Here is a 19,965-nt window from a genome sequence, read left to right as displayed (position 1 = left end):
GATACAAGTGATTCCCACGGCTCAACATTGCTCCAAACCTGTTCCTAGGGCTCCAGCTGCTAAAAATCTCAGGAGGTTCTCTCGGCCTTTCCCCCGATCCAATCCACACTTCCTTATCTCCGATCCCTTCCCTCCTCCCCTGACTCTCACTGGGGTGCAGTCCCACACCCCCCAATATCTCACCAGAGTGTTAACAGGATCTACAACTCTGAGGGCATCACATTGTCCTCACCCTCACACATTCCTGTCGGAGTCGCTGGAGACCGATCAGGAATGGGAACCTTGGCTGATTTTCCCCTCCCTGTCCCTGTCCCTGGAGCTGGGTGGGGGGCGGTGGGGGGGGGGGGAGGTGGGGGTGGATGTTGAGTGAGTCGCACTGTCCCGGCTTTCCGGGTGCTTCATTCCACTCGGTTGCCGGGAGAATGATTGAAATATAGGCCGGAATTATACATCCCCATCGCAACGAGGATATGGCTGTAGAATGTGAGGGGACATTCTAAACTCCATTGACTTCCTAACGTAAAATCCGGCTGCCGTAAAATTCCACCCATAAAGTAGGATCTCCGGCCGGATTAAGGCCGTGAGTTAACCCCCAGACCGGAATCAGTTTCAGATCCTTCAGTAGATGCAGCCCCTGAATCCAAGATCAGAGCAACTCTCCCCATCACCTAATGTTAGACAGTTCATTAGTAGAGTCAGTGTATTTCATACTGGTTAGTGAAAGATCATCTACTAACTAATCAAAGCCTTTTGCAGCATAGTGAATAGCAGCATTACCTAGCTCCACAGGGCTGGACTCTACATTGTGGGGGGTGTGGATTTTAGGGGCTAAACTGGGGTAATTTCCACCCAGTGACCCACACAGCCGCCTCACAGTGTTACCCCTTAGTGAGTGCATGAGTCGTGTTATGGATGAAATGGAAGTTGCAACAAGTTCCTGGTTTGAGTGTGGGATAGTCAGACCCTTCTCCATCTGACGGGGGTGGGATTGTGGCCAGATTGAGGGGGAATGAACCCATCAGTTGTTGCTTTATTTGGATCTTGTCCCAATGGGTGGTAAGTGGTTGCCGCCTCCGAAGAGGGAATCATATCAAATGGGACAGCAGGGGAGGGGGTTAACTATAAATGGGTTAAATAAACCCATAATGAAATTACCTCAAACACTGAATATACAAAAACGCTTTGTAGAGTCACACCCCATGATGCTGTTTGCTGCTACCTCAAGTCCCGCGAGAGAGGGGCAGCTCTGTCAGTGCCCCCAACAGTGACGTCAGTCCTGCCTTCTAAAATCTGCAGAGTTAACATTTCTAATTTTTTCATATGCAATTTCAATATCTTCCTCAGGGATCTCAAACCACTCAGTCCCTCCGCCCAGTTCCACTTTGTAGTCATTCAGTTCCATATGAACCTTTTTCTCATCATCCTTTTTCTCCTCCTTTGTTGAACATAAACAGATCAGTTTTCGGGGGTTTCCTGTTTGAAGGCCAGAAATTCGACTTTCAGGATTCTTAGAATGACCCACTTTGTAATAGTCAGTACCCGTCTCACGGATTAAGTAGACACGTTTAACAGATTCAGCCTGAAGAAGGGAGAGAACTTGCATTTAATAAGCATCTTTCACAATATCCGGATCTCCCAACATCCCCAATGTTGTATTAAAAAAGAACGTTTAATGTATAAAAACATCCCAAGTGAAGATGTGAGAATAAAAAAACACTGAACCATGAGGGCGATGTTAGGAGGGGGACAAACAGCTCGATCATAGAGGGGGATTTGAGGAGGGTCTTGGAGGGGGAGGGATTGATTTGAAGAACTCTTGAGCTGTAGAACCTCTTCCGACACCTGCCAGAACAGCCCATAGTAACATTGTAAAGGAGTGGGGAAGGGACCCTGCAGAAACAGACTTTTCACTGACCAACCCGAACCAATCAGCTGGCAGTAGTGGGGGAGGGGCGGTGGGAAGCAGGGAGGCATCTAAAAGGAAAAATAAACTGCAGCAATTTCAGGAAATCACTCAAATTATTTGCGGTAATCGTTAATTGAAGTTCACAGAAATTCTTCAGAATTGGGGATAACTATAAACTCAGCTACACGCTTGATGTAAAATCAAATATAAATCTGTCTAGTTTCTCCTTATAAAGAAATGCAGCGACTCTGTACATACTACATGGAATGGTTACAGCACCAAAGAGGCCGTTCTGCCCTTCGTGTCCATACTGGCTCTCTACAAGAGCAACTCACCTGGTCCCACTCCTGTTTCCCTCGGGCCCTGCATTTTTTTCTCTTCAATGCCCTTTCAAAAGTAACGATCGAATCTGCCTCTTCCACACTCTCAGGCCGTGCATTCCAGGTCCCAACCACTCTCCTAAAGGTTTTTCCTCATTTTTCCCTCTGTTCTTTCATCATTAACCTTACATCAGTGTCAACCCTTCTCAACCTTTCCACCAATGGGAACAGTTTCTCTCTATCCACTCTGCCCAGACACGTCATCATTTTGAATACCTCTATCAAATCTCCTCTCGATATTCTCTTCTCCAAGGAGAATAGTCACAACTTCTCCAATCGATCCATGTAACTGAAGTCCCTCATCCTTGGATCCATTCCTGATTCCTGTAAATCTTTCCTGCACTGTCTCTAAACCCTTCACATCATCCTTACTAAAGTGCCCAGAATTGGACACAATACTCCAGCTGAAGATGAATCGCTATTTTATAAAGTTTCACTATAACTTCTTTGTTTTTGTTCTCTATGCCCCTAATTATAAAGTCCAGGATCCCGTATGTTTCATGAGTTGCTTTCTCAAGCTGTCCTGCCACCTTCAGTGATTTGTGCAAGTTACACCCCAGGTCCCTCTGCTCCTTTTCATGACAGTCGACCAGTTGTTTCCTGGCTTCAACTTTTTTTTGAAATTCACGTTTAGTGTTGTGCCAAAACTTATCTTTCTGAAATTTGCCCTCACTGGCCCTTTGCGTGAGGGAGGAATGGAAATGTGGCCTCTCCTGCCGAAAGTTCGGGAAAGTGCGTTTTATTTTAAATCGCCTCTCCTCGTTCTACCTACCAAAGCGTATCACTTCACAGTTCTCTGCTTTAAATTTCACCTGTCACCTGTCCACCCTTTCCACCATCTGGAAGTCTATCACCATCTTCCTCACTGTTCACGATACCTCCAAGTTTTGAGTAATCTGCAAATTCTGAATTTGTGCCCTGTGCACTCCAGTCAAGACAATTAATATGTATCAAGAAAAGCAGTGATCCTAGAACCCACCCCTGGGGAAGCCCACTGTATCTTGCATGAACAGCCCAGGGCATGCCAATAAATCTTCCTAATTTATTTGCCTCAGGATTTAGGACTTATTCCCAATCTCAATCCCAATCTCAAATAGCCTATCCAATCAGACTGGGTTCAATCCCTTCAGCATTTTACAAACCTCACTCACTCCCTCTCTGGGGCCACACTTGTCTAAGGGGCCAAAGTGGATCCAAATAATGAGGAGCCCTAACGTTGGCGATGACCCTGATCACACTCCTCTCCACACACTCGATATCGTTCAATAAGGAAGATGACTCAAAATTACACACAATACTCCAAGTGTGGTCATATGCAAAGGTTTACGTGGATTTTAATGCTCAGTGAGTTAAGAATAAATAAACTGCCTGTGACAAAACGTAGAACATTCTGGAAATACGCACTGGGTCAGTGAGATAAAGAATCGGGGCCGAGTGAGATGGAGACGGGAGTTTGAGGAGTTGGAAGAAAGTGAAGAAAATCATTTTATGGCTTCCAAGGCAGTCGGTGGTAGGTAGGTGAGAAACTCAGAGAGTAAAAGAACTTTAACTATGAGGTGCAGGAAAAGACTCAGTTAGAGTTGGAGAGGATCAATAAGTCTCGATTTGATGATAGTGAGGGCATGGTGTATCTATCATTCTCTAAACGTAATTGGGGCAGGGGAGAAGGGATCGGAAAGAAATGTTAGGAAAGAGAGTGAAGTGTGTTCAGGAAAATCCCACAGCTACTGAAGCAAGAATCTCAGGCCAGGATTTTCAGGCCCTGTTGTGGGCAGGACTGGCTGTGGGCGAGGCGGTGACCCAGCCAGAGGCCCATTGACTTGCGGCGGGACCGGAAGACCGAGGCGGCGGACAGGTGTGGAAAATCCCGCTGATCGTCTTTATTCAGGAATGTGGGCTCTGGCTTTTCTTGGTCCCGAAACAGCCTGCCAGCCTCATAGGGCAGAATATTACAGCCCCATTTCGGCGGGGACGGGGAAGGGGCTGTAAAATGTGGCGAGACATTCTAAACCCCATTGGCTTCAGCGGGAAGGTAAAATCTCCCTGCCGTAAAATCCCACCCAGAGAGTTTCGATTCTCAACCCTGTCAATCATTAAAACATCAGGAACCTGGTTTATTCATTTGCAAACTCATAATACACCACTTAAACCAAAATTTGCAACTCCATGGTTCTCAAAGTATAGAACCATGAGGAGGGAAAACCATTCAGCCCATCGCAGCTCAGTTACCCAGAAAGATCCCACAATTACTCAGCATGGAGGGGGGGGGGGTGGGTGACGGGCCACAGTTTCATGTGCAGCTCTCCCTGTGGGTCCCACCTCTCACAGGAACCCCAGGATGGGCCATCAACCTGAGTCACTGTCCAGTTGAGACTGATACCTGGGACAAGGGGCTGGTGGAGCAGAAATCCCAGCGAGCAGTTACCTGGGAGAGCAGATGAAAGGGGATCGAAAATGATTGCAGATACTTTACAGAGCAGCACACGCTGTCATTGCGTTCTCCTCATTCTGTGGTCCAGGGGTAGTAGGAGTAGAGCTGCTATCCCACAACCCCACAACTCCACACTGAATCTTAAGTATCCTACGGTAAATATTTAAACAGATAATAAACTTAACTCACCATGTTCAGTTGGAACGTCTCTATAGTTCGGTCTGCTTCTCTCCTATATATACCAGCTCTGGTATTCTTAAACCGGTTTGAACAATATTGCTTCATTGTTTATTTAATTGCTTTACCGTAATCAGTGCATCATCATCATCACTGCAAGGTCCTCACACACCCACATCCAACAGAAAAACACCTGAGACGTAACAATGGCTAACAGGGAATAAACACCGGGGTCTGTGAGGGTCTTCGGTCCGGTCAGTGTTACGGTGACCAGGGTCTATGAGGGGTTCTATTCCCCTGTTTGTGGAATGTTACTGGCACCACTTTGGATTTGATGAAATGTTGGTTTCTGTTTCTCTTTCGATGATTCTCGGTTGTCTACAGTTTGTGATAATTGGTATTCACATCCATAGTTCTAATGGGAGAGGAACGATGCTACATTCCATTGGTTGCTAGCAGAACAAGTTTTTCACAGGCAAAGACAATTGGGTTGGTTATTTCCCTGACATTAAATCTGCCCCCATTCACATTACAAAACCCTTAATGTATACAAACCCAGGCATAAATATATGGTCCATGTTCAACTCCTCCTTCTCGACTTGGCTGCATCATTGACACGGTTGACCACACCATCCTCCGGCAACTCTTCTCCTCCATTGTCCAGCTGGGGTGGGTCTGCACTCACCTGGTTCCATTCTTATCTATCCAGCTCTAGCCAGAGAATCATCTGCAATGGCTTGACTTCCTGTTTCATCAGCATTACCTCTAGCGTACCCCAAGGATCCACCCTTGGTCTCCCCCCTATTTCTCATCTACATGCTCCTCAGTGAAATCATCTGAAAACACATCCCACATATACACTGATGACACTCAGGTCTAGGTCACCAACAATTCACTCCACTCTGCACTTCTCCACCGGCTGGAATCTTCTGTTCTGGAGTATAAGTCAGGTGGCAGAAGCGGAAGTGAGAATAATTTCCACTGGGTGGGGGCGTGGGGGTGGAGGGGGTGCTGAGATGGCCACTCGCAATCTTGCACTGTTCATCCCATTACATATGCATCCACGAGAAGCACAGGGAATCTTGCGGCAGAGACAAGGAGGAAGTCGCCATCCCTGGCATTGCCTCCTGGGATTGAAGGTCTGGGCGTCATATTTAAAGGACACCTCCGCCCCCTATAGCTTGCTCTATCCCTTCCACCTTCTCCTGTCCACTGCTCCACCCTTCCCACTAACCCTTCCTCCCTCCCTTGGTCATCTTCCATGCAACTCGCACTGGCGTGTAGGCTGGCAAGGAGGACAAGGCAGAGGCAACTCACCGTTAATCATGGAAGGCGTCTACCTCGTCAGTTGCGCGCCACTTCTACACAGTTCTTCTCGTGAATGTGAACGTTCTAATTTCTCACTGGCAGGGAACTTAATTTGGAGTGGGAGCTTAATTCCGGCAAGCTGGTCTTTTATTGGGTACGCCTGACTCGCTAACGCACGCAGAAGTGGTTCCTGACATCGTTCGTTGAGAATCTCGACCCGCCTTTAAAGTCCCGAGAATAGACTTCCGACAGTTCACCCTGCCGGCGGGAAACTGCTTTTTGGCCTCACACCAAATTACTTTTCCCCCCGCCCCGCCCACCAACCTTCGCGCTGCTGGGAGGCCTGGAAGATCCCACCCAGTTTCTCCATTGTTGGAATGAAATTTCTAATTTTGCCACTGATACCAAGTCTGAGGTGTGGCAAACAGTGTGGATGATATCAATCGACTGCAACAGGACACAGGTAGGCTAGCAGAATGGGCAGACGAGTGGCAGGTGGAATTTAATACAGAGAAGTGTGAGGCGATGCATTTTGGCAGAAGGAATAGGGAGAGAAATATAGACTTAATGGCCCAGTTCTAAAGAGTGAACAGGTTCAGAGGGACCTGGGGGTTCATCTGCATCAATTTCTGAAAGTGGCAGATGTATTGAGAGAGCGGTTAGCAAGGCATGTGCGATCCCGGGTTTCATAAACAGAGGTACTAAGTTCAAAAGCAGGGAAGTTATGCTGAACCCTTATAAAGCTCTAGTTAGTATTGTGTCCAGTTCTGGTCAGCACACTTTAGGATGGACGTGAGAGTCCTTGAGAAAGTGCAGAGGGGCTTTACCAGGATGGTTCCAGGGATAAGGGATATTAGCTGCAAGGTTAGGTGGGAGAAGCTGGGGTTGTTTCCCTGAAGTTAAGCAGATTGAGGGGAGATTTGATAGGGGTGTAATGAATTAAGACAAGTTTAGATAAGATAAACAAAGAAAAGCATTAGCTGCTTGTACACAGTCTAAGAGACACGGATTTAAGGTTCTAGACAAGAGACGGAGGGTGGATATGAGGAAGAAGTGTTTACACAGTGAGTGGTAATGACCTGGAACTCGCTGCCTATGAGGGTGGTGGAAGTGGAAACAATGAATAATTTCAAAAGGAAATTGGATAGGGACTTGAGGAAAATAAACTTCTGGGGCTATGGGGATAGAGTGCAGGAGTGGGACTGATTGGATTGTTCTACAGAGAGCTGGCATGGGCTCATTGGGTCAAATAGCCTCCCTCCGTGCTGTAATAATGACTCTGACTCTAAATGTTGGGAAGGGAAAAAGCCATTGTCACAAGCTCCATCCCCTAAGCACCCTCTCCTTGGCAGGGCTCTGAGGCTGAACCGTACCATTGGCATCTTTGGGGCTGCATTTCACCCTGAGATGAGCTAACGACCACATATCCACACCACAAATAACACCCCTATTTCCACCTCTGTAATACCTCCCGACTCCACCCTGCCTCAGCTGATCTCCTCATTCACCTCCAGACTTGATTAACCCACTGGCTGGTCTCCTTTGGTGCACCCTCTACAAACTTCATTTCATCCAAAACTCTGCTGCCCATGTCCTAATTTGCACCAAGTCCCATTCATCCATCACCACTGTGCTCACTGACCTGCATTGACTCCCAGTTAAGGGACATCTCAAAATTTAAAACTCTCATCCTTTTTCTCAAATCCTTTCATGGCCTCGCCCCACCCTGTCTCTGTAACCTCTTTCAGCCCTATGGCCCTCTGAGCTATCTGTTCTCCCCCAATTTTGGGTTCTTGTGCATCCCCAATTTTAATCACTCCATCATTGATGGCTGTGCTTTCAATTGCAAAGGCCCTAAAGCTTTGTACATGGGCAATACTCAATCCCCTTTCAGCACTAGACATAATTACATAGGCATGTGGGAAGTGAAGTGTGAAGAGGATGCAAAAGGGCTGTAAATGATATAGACCAGTTAAGTGTATAGACAAGGACATTGCAGATGGAACATAATATGGCAAAATGTGAACTTAACCACTTTAGAAAGAAGGACAAAAAAGAAAAATGTTTTTTTAAATAGTGAGAGATTGAGAAATGTTGGGATTCCAAGGGCTTGGGTTCATTATACATGAATCACAGAAAGTTAACAACAAGCAATTAAGAAAATAAAAGGTGTGTTAGCTTTCATTACACAGGGATTGGAGTTTTTTTTATTCATTCACGGGATGTGGGCATCGCTGGCTGGGCCAGCATTTATTACCCTTCCCTGGTTGCCCTTGAGAAGGTGGTGGTGAGCTGCCTTCTTGAGCCGCTGCAGTCCATGTGGTGTAGGTACACCCACAGTGCTCTTAAGGAGGGAGTTCCAGGATTTTGACCCAGCGACAGTGAAGGAACATCAGTGAAGGAGTACCAGAGAGAATAAATCTTACAGCAATTGTATAGAGCTTCCATAATACCACATCTGGAGTAGTGTGTACTATTTTGGTCTCCTCGCCTGAGGAAGGATATACTTGCCTTGGAGAGAGTGCAGCAAAGGTTCACTAGACTGATTCTAGGTATGAGGGGACTGCCCCCTGAGGAGAGATTGAGTAGATTAGGCCTATATTCCCTGGAGTTTAGAAGAATGAGAGCTGATCTCATTGAAATATATAAAATTCTTAAGGATAGACACAGGAAGGCTGTTTCCCCTGGCTGTGGAGTCTAGAACTAGAGGTCACAATTTCAGAATAAGTGGTCGGCCATTTGCAATGAGGAGGTTTTTCTTCACTCAAAGAATTGTGGAGGTTTGGAATTCTCCACCTCAAAGGACTGTAGATCCTCAGTCAGTGAGTATTTTAAGACATATATTTTTGGATGTTAAAGGAATTTAGGGATATTGGAAATAGAGCAGGAAGGTGGAGTTGAAGTAGAAGAACAGCCATGACCTTATTGAATGGTGGAGCGGGCTCAACCAGCCAAATGACCTACTCCTACTCCATTTCTTATGTGTTACTTACTAATTTTGTGATGGGATAAGTTGATAATGCGATGTCTAGTTTGGCTTCAGCCAATGGCTTCCTGAGATGCCAAGTGACGAATGAGGTGTGTCCTTTACTGACAGGTTGATGTGATGTGTTCCATGCTCTGGGGCTCATGGTCACAATTGCACTTTGGGTCATCCCTCACCTTCCACTAATGGAGCCATCCCACATCATTCCTGCCCTGTCTGGATTCGGTTGAACGTTGTCCACTGTCTTCGAGGGAGATTGAAGTCAGGGACCTCTGCTGCCGGGTCAGTTATGAGGTGTTAGTTCTTTATGCTGCATGTGTCCCACGATTCCGTTGACCTGAGTAATGGGTCATTACCAGCCGAATGACTATTAATTGCTGTTTCTCTGAATGGCTGGAGCAATTTTGAGTGTCTTTGTGTGGAGTTGATGGCAACCTGGTCTCCCTGTGTGTGTTAGTTCATTGAGAACCTTTGAGCTAAACCCATCAAGAATATGGCCAAATACCCAAAAGGGTCTCCAGATTTTCAAATTTGAAAGCATCAAATACAAAGTCCCCTTAGCTAAGTCATTGAAATGGATTGCAAATGGGTGGGAACCCAACCATTCTGATCCACGCACCATGTCAACCTGAAAATGACCTGTGTAAACGTACTCTTTGTTTTTGACCCATTTACCATTCCTCAATTCATACTAATATACTGCCCCCAATCCCAAGAGTACTACTGCATCATTTGGTTATCAACCCTTCTGCCAGTGGGAACAGTTTCTCCTTATTTAGTCCATCAAAACCCATTCATGATTTTAATCACTTTTATTAAATTTCCTCTTAACCTTCTCTGCTGTAAGGAGAACAATCCCAGCTTCTCTGATCTCTCCACAGAGCTGAAGCCCCTCAGGCCTGGTATCATTCTAGTCAATCTCTTCTGCACTCTCTTGAAGGCTTTGATATTCTTCCTTAGGTACGGTGCCCAGAACTGAACACAACATTCCAGCTGAGGCCTAAACAAGTGTTTACTAAATGTTTTGCATAATTTGCTTGCTGGTGTATAGTTTCTTCCTGGTGTATAGATCCTTGCTGGTGTATAGATCCTTGCTGGTGTATAGTTTCTTGCTGGTGTATAGTTTCTTGCTGGTGTATAGTTTCTTGCTTGTTTATAGTTTCTTGCTTGGATATAATTTCTTGCTTGTGTGCTTCTCCCTTTTGCAGCCAGGAGCCATGCATGATTCTCAGCTTGTTGTGTCGTCTACAAAGAGCTAAATGCATACACACCCGTGTCTCTGTTCCTCCACTAGTTTTAAAATTGCACCATTTGGTTCATATTCTCAAAATTCCCCCCTTCCATCCCCCACACCCACTCCTCCCCCCACCCCACACCCCACCCTCCCCCGCCCTCCCGCCAACACTGCAGATAAATGGTACCAGGTTAACAATTCATCTGAGGTAGGAATGAAAACTAAGAGAATGAGTCACCTGGGATGGTCTCGCCCATTTCAGAGTATCACAAGCAATTATTTAAAGTTAATTAACACTTGTTACCTGGGAGAAAATGCAAACATTCAGCATGTGACAAGGTACCAGCAACAATGAGGCAATGGCTAATTAGAGAGGAAACTCTTTCGAGTTACCAACAGTCACAGATTGCAACTTCTTTCGAGTACAATCACAGTTCTTGGTTTTCCGGGAGTGGGACATGAACCCACAACCCTCTGATTCAAAGGCGAGGGTGCTATGAACTGAGCCACAGCTGACAATGTTGGCCCGGACAATTGCCCTTTCGACAATTCAGCGCTCCCTCAGTACCCAGTGTCTGCCTGGATTATGTGGTCAATTTCTGAAGTGGGGGATTGGACACCATCATTGATACAAGGAGGGTGGTTGGTGTTTGCGATTGATGAATATTTGTGGAGGGTAGCAGCTGTAGGTTAAGCAACAATTTATTAAAGATGTCAGCAGAAGATCACAAACATTTGTTCATAAACTCCCCCATCGAGTGGATAAATACATTTTATCACCAGAAATGTTGGGGTTAGTTTACAATTGTCATGGTTTTACAGTTCATGATCAGTGAGGTCTGCACTAATTGCAGCAGAGTTTTCTCAGTGTTGTAGACCTGGTTCGTTCACAATAATCCTTCCTGTGGTGGGGTTTGCTCACCTGTATCACAGACAGATGTTCAAACCGGAGTAGGAAAAATCAGCCAGGATTCCCAATCCTGATCCCTATCCCGGGATCCTGCTTGAGTTCAGCTGTGATGGCCCTGATCCTTTTCCAGGTGTCGGTGTGTCTCAGTGGAGTGCTACACTCTCCTACCTGAGATACAAGGTTGTGATTCAAGTCCCATTCCAGAGACATAAACCTATGTGTCGGGCTGACACTCTGCTGCAGTACAGAGGGAGTGTTAAACTGTCAGAGGTGCCTGATGAGATGTCAAACTCAGGCTTGGTTTGCTCTTTGATATGAAATGTTGGAAGAGCCCTGGGATTCTGTTTACTATCCCAGCCAATGGGCGGAATCATCCCAGGTTTGCACTAAGTGCGGTAGCGGGTGGGTAAAATGATGTTTACCCGCCGGCCGCGATGGTGGGTTTTCACGCTGTATCGTCCCAAACCCGCCACATTAATACGCAATCCCGGGAAACACGCCCTTTCCATGGCAGGCGGGCTCTCATTCGCTCGCCCGCCATTACACCCCCGCTTCATCACACTGGACACCATATTTAAAATCCAGACGCGCACACACCTCTCAATCCTCCAACCCACGACTGCAGCAAAGAAGACAAGGCCCCAAAAGGCAAAAAGACTGCAGCCCCCAGGTTCAATGAAGCATCCCTTGAGCGCCTTTTGGATGCAGTGTAATCTCACCGGGATGTCCTCTACTCCAGTTCTGGCTGCAGGATGGGCAGCAATAGCACTAAGCCGGCTTGGAGGCGGTAGCAGGAGTGGTCAGCGCCAACGCCCTGCAAAAGTGGACAGCCACCCAGTGCCACAAGAGGATGAATGATGATCTCCGTTCCCCAGGGTAAGTCACTCATCTCATCACTCTCACTCACACACTCACAAACCCAGCACACACCCACAGGGCCCTCACTCACTGCCAGTGCAAGGGACATCACCATTCACTCTCTCACGCTCATCGTCATTGTCCTCATCCCATCCATGGGACCACTCACTGCCCAGGTGTATGCAGGCCAGGCATACTTATCATCTGGCCCAGCAGGCATCCTCCTTACACTCTCTCCACCTCTATCCATGCAGGATAAGCTGGCACACAACAAGAGGGAGAGGTCGCAGGCTGGTGGAGGAATGCCTGAAATCAAGGTCCTCACGGAGTTTGAAAACAGAGCCATCCAGCTGGCCGGCGATGACCGGGACCGGTCCTGTGCTGACGGTGAGGTCGGCGCTGCTCTACCAAGTGAGGATCCAGCAGTGCAACATCCATCAGACAACCACACTGTGAGTGATGTGTCCTCTTTCACAGGCCACTGCCACGCACTATTTATCTCTCCTTGCTTCCGCAGGCACATCTGGGAAGCAGCTGACGGAGTCCATGACCCAGGACCTCCAATCCAGCCCCGAGGGAAGCTCAGAAGAGGAATCTGCTGAAACCTTCCCTGAAATCCCATCACAGCCTCACCCACACCCTCCACCAGCACAGAGACACACACCTCGCTGGGACCTAGCTTTAGAATAGCCCCAGGATCACAATCCGGTGATCCACAGCAGGCGAAGACAGGGACTTCCCAGGTTCCCAGCACTCGGAGGGCTGCTGGAGGCCAGAAATCATCTGAATCTGAGTCAGATGAGGAGCCTCTGGACTCGGTCATGTCACAGTTGCTGGAGCTGCAAAGACAAGCTCGGGAACATCAGGATCCAGTGCCAGGTTGTAAAGGGCGCAGCAGACGACGATGACGCGTGACACTCTCTGCGGACTGTATTGCAGGGCTCCACCAGACCGGTCCAGGCACCAGAACCGCATCTTCAGCATCCCGATGGTCTGCTCCACCACAGGTGCACACCCTACACCTGTGGGAAACACGAGATCTGAGCATCCTGGCTTTCTTGGTCTCGGGCGAAATGCACAAAGCTGTGTGCCCTCATGAAGATGGCATCCATGACCTCATGGATGCATTTGTGGGTGGAGGGTTAAGATATCCCCTATGGAGGTCACCTATGGAGCCCTGAAGTGAGCCACTGTTGTAAAGATTGAGCACTGTGGTCGCTTTCACGGCTACTGGCAGCAGGTGCCCTCTGTATCCCTGTGGCACCAAATCCTGCAGCAGGAGGCAGATGTGAGCCATTAGTTCCCTAGACAGGCGCAGTCTCCAGCGACACTCGTTCTTGGTCATCTGCAGGAATGAAAGGCGGTGTCTATAGACTCTGGGTCTAGCTAGGCGCTGACTAACGGTGACTCGCTGGGGCACTTCAGCAGCATGTATGGGAGCCCCAGCCACCCCCTTCTTCCAGAGGGTGCTGCTCCTCCCTCTGCACAGTCAGAAACCTCCTCCGTCGCTCTGTTCTCCATCGTCTTCGCTCTCTGAACGCCACAAGGCACACAGCTAGTTCACCAGGCTCCATGCTCCTGATGTACTCCTCCTGCAGGATGAAATGAGAGAGACATATGGGTTAGTTTGGGTGCACTAAGAACCTCTCTTGGTTAAGTCTGAAGGCCCTTAATGCATCCCGGAGAGTGCCGGCCACCACTTGGATGGCCAGAGTTTAATGCGCTGATTGGCTGCCCGAAACCCCAACCACTTTCACCCCTCTCCACCTGACCGATTGGCAGCAGCTTTGCCCACTGGACTGCAGGCTGTGCTCTCAGCTCAGGCACAGGCATTCCCCTAACCCGCACTGCAAGGCTGCACTGTTAGCTTGAACCATGGGGGAGACTGGACCAAACCGGGATGCTGACATTGCCAAGGGGCTGTGAGCACCTCCACCAGTGACTGCTCCATGGCCAGTGTTAGTGAGGAGATTGTACAACGTGCCCAGTCATCCAGCTGTTCTGCAGTCTCACTAGTTTGCAGCCTGTGGCCAAGGGGTGAAAACTCTGGAGCTCTTGGTGACACTTTCATGCCTCTGTGTTGCTTGAGTGGGCAGAGAATCTAGAGACCCAACTTCACACATATCAATGTGGCTGCGCCTGAACTGTCTCAGCTGCAGAGGAATGGTCACTTTCTACAAAGCTTCACTAATACATGGTCACTTCCCTCCCCCTAGTCCGCACGTGCTTGTGCACTAACTTCAACCACAGGGCAACCCTTGCCCCCACGCCTCCAATGGGATTCAACCTTGAAGTCCAACCGGCGACCTGGGCCTGCGCTGCACAATGTTATTGTGCACTCACCTCTGAGTTCCCCTCAATGTGCAGCCCGCCAAATGCACGCCTTATATATCCTGTTGTGAAACATGTCGGTTTGCAATCATGATAAAGCTGTGGGGGGGAGAGGGGGGAGGGAGGGGGGCCGGGAGGGGAGGGGGAATGATTGCTGGAGGCTGGCCTTATAATGATAGGCAGATATATTACAATGAGATCCACGAAATCCAATGGTTCTTCCATTGGGTTGGTTAATTCCCAGGATGTGACCAGACAGTTAAACCTGTCCTCACTCACAGTACAATTGCCCTATTAGATATAAAATACTGCATAAATCTACAGCCCATGTTCATCTAATTTTCTCCACCTTTTTTCAGACTTTGACATGGGTGCCCACACCATCCTCTTCCACCCCTCCTCCATTGTGTAGCTGGGTGAGACTGCACTCTCCTGGTTCCATTCCTACCTCTCCGGCTCGAGCCAAAATGGCTTCTCTTCCTGCTTCCTCATTGTTACCTCTGGTGTAACCCGAGGATTTCTCCTTGACCCCTCCTATTCCCCAGCTCCCTGCTGCCCCACAGCAACATCATCGAAATCACAGCCGATGCCACATACACGCGGAGGATGCCCAGTTTTACCTCACCAACATCTTCCCCACTGTCTCTAAGCTATCGTACTGCTTCCCTCATATCCAGCACAGGATGAGCAGAAATTTCCCCCAACTAAATATTGACCCAAACAGATTGTCTTCAATCCCCATCGCAAACTCCATTCCGTAGGCACCTGCTCCTTCCCTCTCCCTGACTGAGGCTGAACCAGACCATTTGCTACTTTGCTGTTACATTTGATCCTGAGCTGGGCTTCTGATCAAATATCCACACTATCAAATAACGGCCCCTATTTGCACCTCCATATCATCTCCCTGCTCCACTCACATCTCAGCTCATCTACTGCTGAAACCCTCATTCATGCTTTTGTTCCTCTAGACTTGACTATTCCAATGCATTCCTGGCTTGTCTCCCACATTCACCCTCCATAAACGTACGTTTATCCCATATTCTAAGTCACGCCAGGTCTTGTTCATCCATCATCACTTGGCTCCCAGCTAAAGCGCCTCGATTTTGAAATTCACAGACTTATCTCAAATTCCTCCAGGGTTTCACCCTTCCCTGTGTCTCTAATCACATCCAGCCCAACCAAACTCTGACATCTCTGCGCTCCTCTAAATCTGGCTGCTTGTGTATTCTGATTTTATTCACTCCACTGTTGGTGGCCGTGCCTTCAGCTGCAGAAGGAGCTTTACTCTGTATCTAACCCCGTGCCGTACCTGTCCTGAGAGAGTTTGATGGGGACAGTGTGGACGGAACTTTACTCTGTATCTAACCCCGTGCTGTACCTGTCCTGAGAGTGTTTGATGTGGACAGTGTGGACGGAACTTTACTCTGTATCTAACCCCGTGCTGTACCTGTCCTGGGAGCGTTTGATGGGGACGGTGTAGAGGGAGCTTTACTCTGTATCCAACCCCATGCTGTACCTGATCTGGGAGTGTTTGCCATCCTTTGAATGAAACATTGAAGGAGCACCTTCTCTCTGTTCCACTGGTTCCATTGGTTGTTATATCTCCCATGATAGTGTTAAAAGAATAGGGGACTTCCCAAGTTCTATTTAAAGCAATGGGAAAACGAAATGCATTTGATTGTGAATGTGTCACAGGTCCAATGAGGAAGGAATGAAAGGTAAGTTACACCCTGGGCTGGTCATACCCAGCTCACAGAAAATCATTTCCTCGGAAGTTAATTAATTCTCATTATGTGGGCAACAAAGGCAGCAACAATGTAATTCGGGAAGAATGTTGGCCCGGATAATTACCTGCCTTTTCAACATCCCAGGACTCTGTCAGCACGCAATGTCTGCCTGGATTACATGAACAAATCCCACTTGAACGCACAATGAATTGGAGGCCCTCAGCCAGTGCAAGGGGTGTTATGGTGATGGTTGTGATTAATTAATATTTCTGGATGATGGCAGCTGCAGTTTAAACAATAATTTATATTAAAATGTCACCAAAGACCTCAAACATTTATTGATAACTTGCCCCATCTGGTGGATAAATGCATTTTATTTCAAGAAGTGTTGGGGATGGTTAACAGTGACCATTATTTTACACTTCACAATCAGTCAGGTTTGGACTAAGGGCAGCACTGCCCAGTGCATTCCCTAATCCTGGTTCCTCTGCAATAATCTTTTCTACAGTGTGGACTGTACAGCACATTGATCGACACTACAAATAGATTTAGAAATATTCAAACTGGGATGGGGAAAAATCAGCCAGGATTCCCACTCCGGAACCCTATCCAACAAATCTGCTTGAGTTCAGCTGTGGTGCTATAGCCTTTTTCCAGGTATCAGTTTGGATCAGCAGGAGGCACTTTCTCACATAAATCACAAGAACTTCAAAGGCTTGAATCTATAATCTAGGATGACACTGCAGTACAGCAGTGAGGGTGTGTTCAACGGTCCAAGGTGATATCTTTCAGATGAGATGCTAAACTGAGGCCCAGCCTACCCTGTGATGTAAAATATGTTACAATTATGAGGCTCACAAGATTATTATATTTTGGACTGTGCCTGACAACAAGCCTGATTTGATTTGATTGTTACTGATTAAAGGCAACCCAGATTGTTTTACTGGGAAGAAGGTGCAAGATTTTTACACTTGGAGACAATGGAAGCAGCCAACAGTGGAGGGACCGTGAGTCTCCAAAGTTCCAGAAAAGTGTTGAGAATCTTGGGTTGTAAACAGTCGTGCTTTAAACTGCCCATTTAATTCCAAGATGAAAGAGAGTTGGGCTCTCAAGGGTACCTTATCAGTGTCTCTATCTGAATGCAAGGCCCATGTGATTCATGTTGCCATAGTGATGGGCTTTGAGATAGAAAGGGTACAGAAGACACCATTGTAATTTCAGGTTAGGGGCTTTCCTAAAATATCACTGTATATCACAGACAGGTTAGTCAGCCAGGGTCCAGGAAAGGGAGGGCAGCAATAGGCAGCAAGACACCATGGTCCACATCACTGGAAAGCAGATACAAGCTTGAGCTCAGATTGAAAAGACCAAATTCATGGAGTTAAAGTGAGGTTGAAAAATGTGCCTAGCTTTAGCTAGAGAGTCTGACCTGGGTGCAGAGTTTTTAATTCAGTAACACATTTAAAATCAAAAGACCAAAGAATGAGTCAACAGTCCTTCCTGAAGCAATCAGCAGAGTTTATTGCAGTAAAAAAAAATATATTTCTTTTCAGATAGAAAGTGAACAGGCATCAGGAATGATTTCCCGATTCCCCATCGGAGCGTGGGACCAGATACAAGTGATTCCCACGGCTCAACATTGCTCCAAACCTGTTCCTAGGGCTCCAGCTGCTAAAAATCTCAGGAGATTCTCTCGGCCTTTCCCCCGATCCAATCCACACTTCCTTATCTCCGATCCCTTCCCTCCTCCCCTGACTCTCACTGGGGTGCAGTCCCACACCCCCCAATATCTCACCAGAGTGTTAACAGGATCTACAACTCTGAGGGCATCACGTTGTCCTCACCCTCACACATTCCTGTCGGAGTCGCTGGAGACCGATCAGGAATGGGAACCTTGGCTGATTTTCCCCTCCCTGTCCCTGTCCCTGGAGCTGGGTGGGGGGGAGATGTTGAGTGAGTCGCACTGTCCCAGTTTTCCAGGTGGTTCATTCCACTCGGCTGCTGGGAGAACCATTGAAGTATAAAGTAGGATTTCCGGCTGGATTAAGGCCGTGAGTTAACCCCCAGACTGGAATCAGTTTCAGATCCTTCAGTAGATGCAGCCCCTGAATCCATCAGAGAAACTCTCCCCATCACCTAATGTTAGACAGTTCATTAGTAGAGTCAGTAGACTTCAGACTGGTTAGCGAAAGATCATCTTCTAACTAACCAAAACCTTTGGGATGTTTATATGAAGAATGTGGTGGATCACTACAGGGAAATGGTAATAAAGGAGCACTGGGAGCAATTGGATTGGACAGAGGGTGACCCCAATGTTGTTTTTGTAAAGAACGTTCAATGTAAACATCCCAAGATGCTTGATGGTGATGTGAGGAAACACAAATACTGAACCAGGGAGATATTAGGAAGGAGGGGGGGAGACGAACAGCTCCGTCACAGAGGACAGTTTGTGGAGGGTCTTTGGCAGGGTTTGAGGAGGGTCTTGGAGGCGGGGGTGGGGGGTGCAGTTTAGATGGGGAATTCCTGAATTGTAGAACCTCTTTTGACACAGGCCGATTCCCAAGCAACACAATATATGAATTTAGAAGAAGAGTGCGAAGGGATCCTGCAATAACAGGTGATTCCTGCAGTTCACTGACCCAGCTCTAACCAATCAGCTATTGAGAAATCAAGAAGGAAAAATAAACTGCAGCGATTTCAGGAAATCACTCAAAATCCTTGAGATAATCATCAGTCAAAGCTCAGAGAAAATCCTCAGAATCAATGATGAGCAGAAACTCATTCTCTATAAATTGGAGATAACCTCTTCACTCAGGGAGTTGTCTAGTTTCCCCTTATAAAGGACGACAATGAGTCTGGAGCTACCGCATGGCCCATGAGGTGAAGATAAATACTTCCAAACACTTAGCCATTGCTTAAGGTTTTTATACACAATCCCAATCCCATCATTGGTGTCCATCTCAAATAACCTAACAAGTCAGATTGAGTTCAATCTTATGTTTAAAACATCAATCACTCCCTCTCTGAGCCTATGCTTGTCTAATGGGTCAAACTGGATCCTAATAATGAGGAGCCCTAACATTGGTGATTATCCTGATAAAACCCCTCTCCACAGACTCAACATCATTCACTAAGAAAGGACACAAGAAGTTAAGAAATAGAAGCAGGAGTAGGCTGTTTGGCCCCTTCGAACTTGCTCTGCCATTTAATAAGATCATGACGGGTCTGATTGTGACCTTAACTCCATTTTCCTGCCTGTCCCCACACGCCTTGACTCCCTTGTCATTTAAGAATCTGCCTAACTCAGCCTTGAGTATATTCAATGACCCAACCTCCACTGCTCTCTGGGGTAGAGAATTCCAAGATTAATGACCCTCTCTGAGAGAAGGAATTCTTCCTCACCTCCATCTTAAAATGGGAGACCCCTTATTTTGAAACTGTGCCCCTTCATTCCCATGAGAGAACACAAACTCTCAGCATCTACCCTGTCAAGCTTGCTCAGAATCTTATGCTTCAATAAGATCACCTCTCATTATTCTAAGCTCCAATGGGTAGAGGCCCAACCAGCTCAACTTATTCACAAAACTGTACACATTACTCCAGGTATAATCTCGACAAAGCTCCTGCAAGGCTCCTAAACAGGGGCCTCAGCATCGAAGTCTTCAGTTAGAATTCTTCTCCCTTCATCCCGATGTCCTCCACACTCCACGTTCCTAT

The 19,965-nt window shown here is 47.3% G+C and overlaps 1 long non-coding RNA gene across 1 annotated transcript; it reads right to left on the bottom strand.

Annotated features, from left to right (window-relative positions):
* Positions 1-400: 400 nt before the first annotated feature.
* LOC144674738 (uncharacterized) lies at positions 401-5,084 on the bottom strand. The gene is made up of 2 exons (XR_013574612.1): positions 4,907-5,084; positions 401-1,579 (listed from the first exon to the last, which is right to left on the bottom strand). It is a non-coding gene; the product is annotated as an uncharacterized LOC144674738 (long non-coding RNA).
* Between the last annotated feature and the right edge of the window lie 14,881 nt (positions 5,085-19,965).

The sequence above is a fragment of the Cetorhinus maximus genome, unplaced genomic scaffold (genome assembly GCF_964194155.1).
Source record: "Cetorhinus maximus unplaced genomic scaffold, sCetMax3.hap1.1 HAP1_SCAFFOLD_778, whole genome shotgun sequence".
Classification (NCBI taxonomy): domain Eukaryota; kingdom Metazoa; phylum Chordata; class Chondrichthyes; order Lamniformes; family Cetorhinidae; genus Cetorhinus; species Cetorhinus maximus.
The sequence above is the reverse complement of the archived record's forward strand: the minus strand, read 5'-3'. Positions and strand labels throughout refer to the sequence as shown.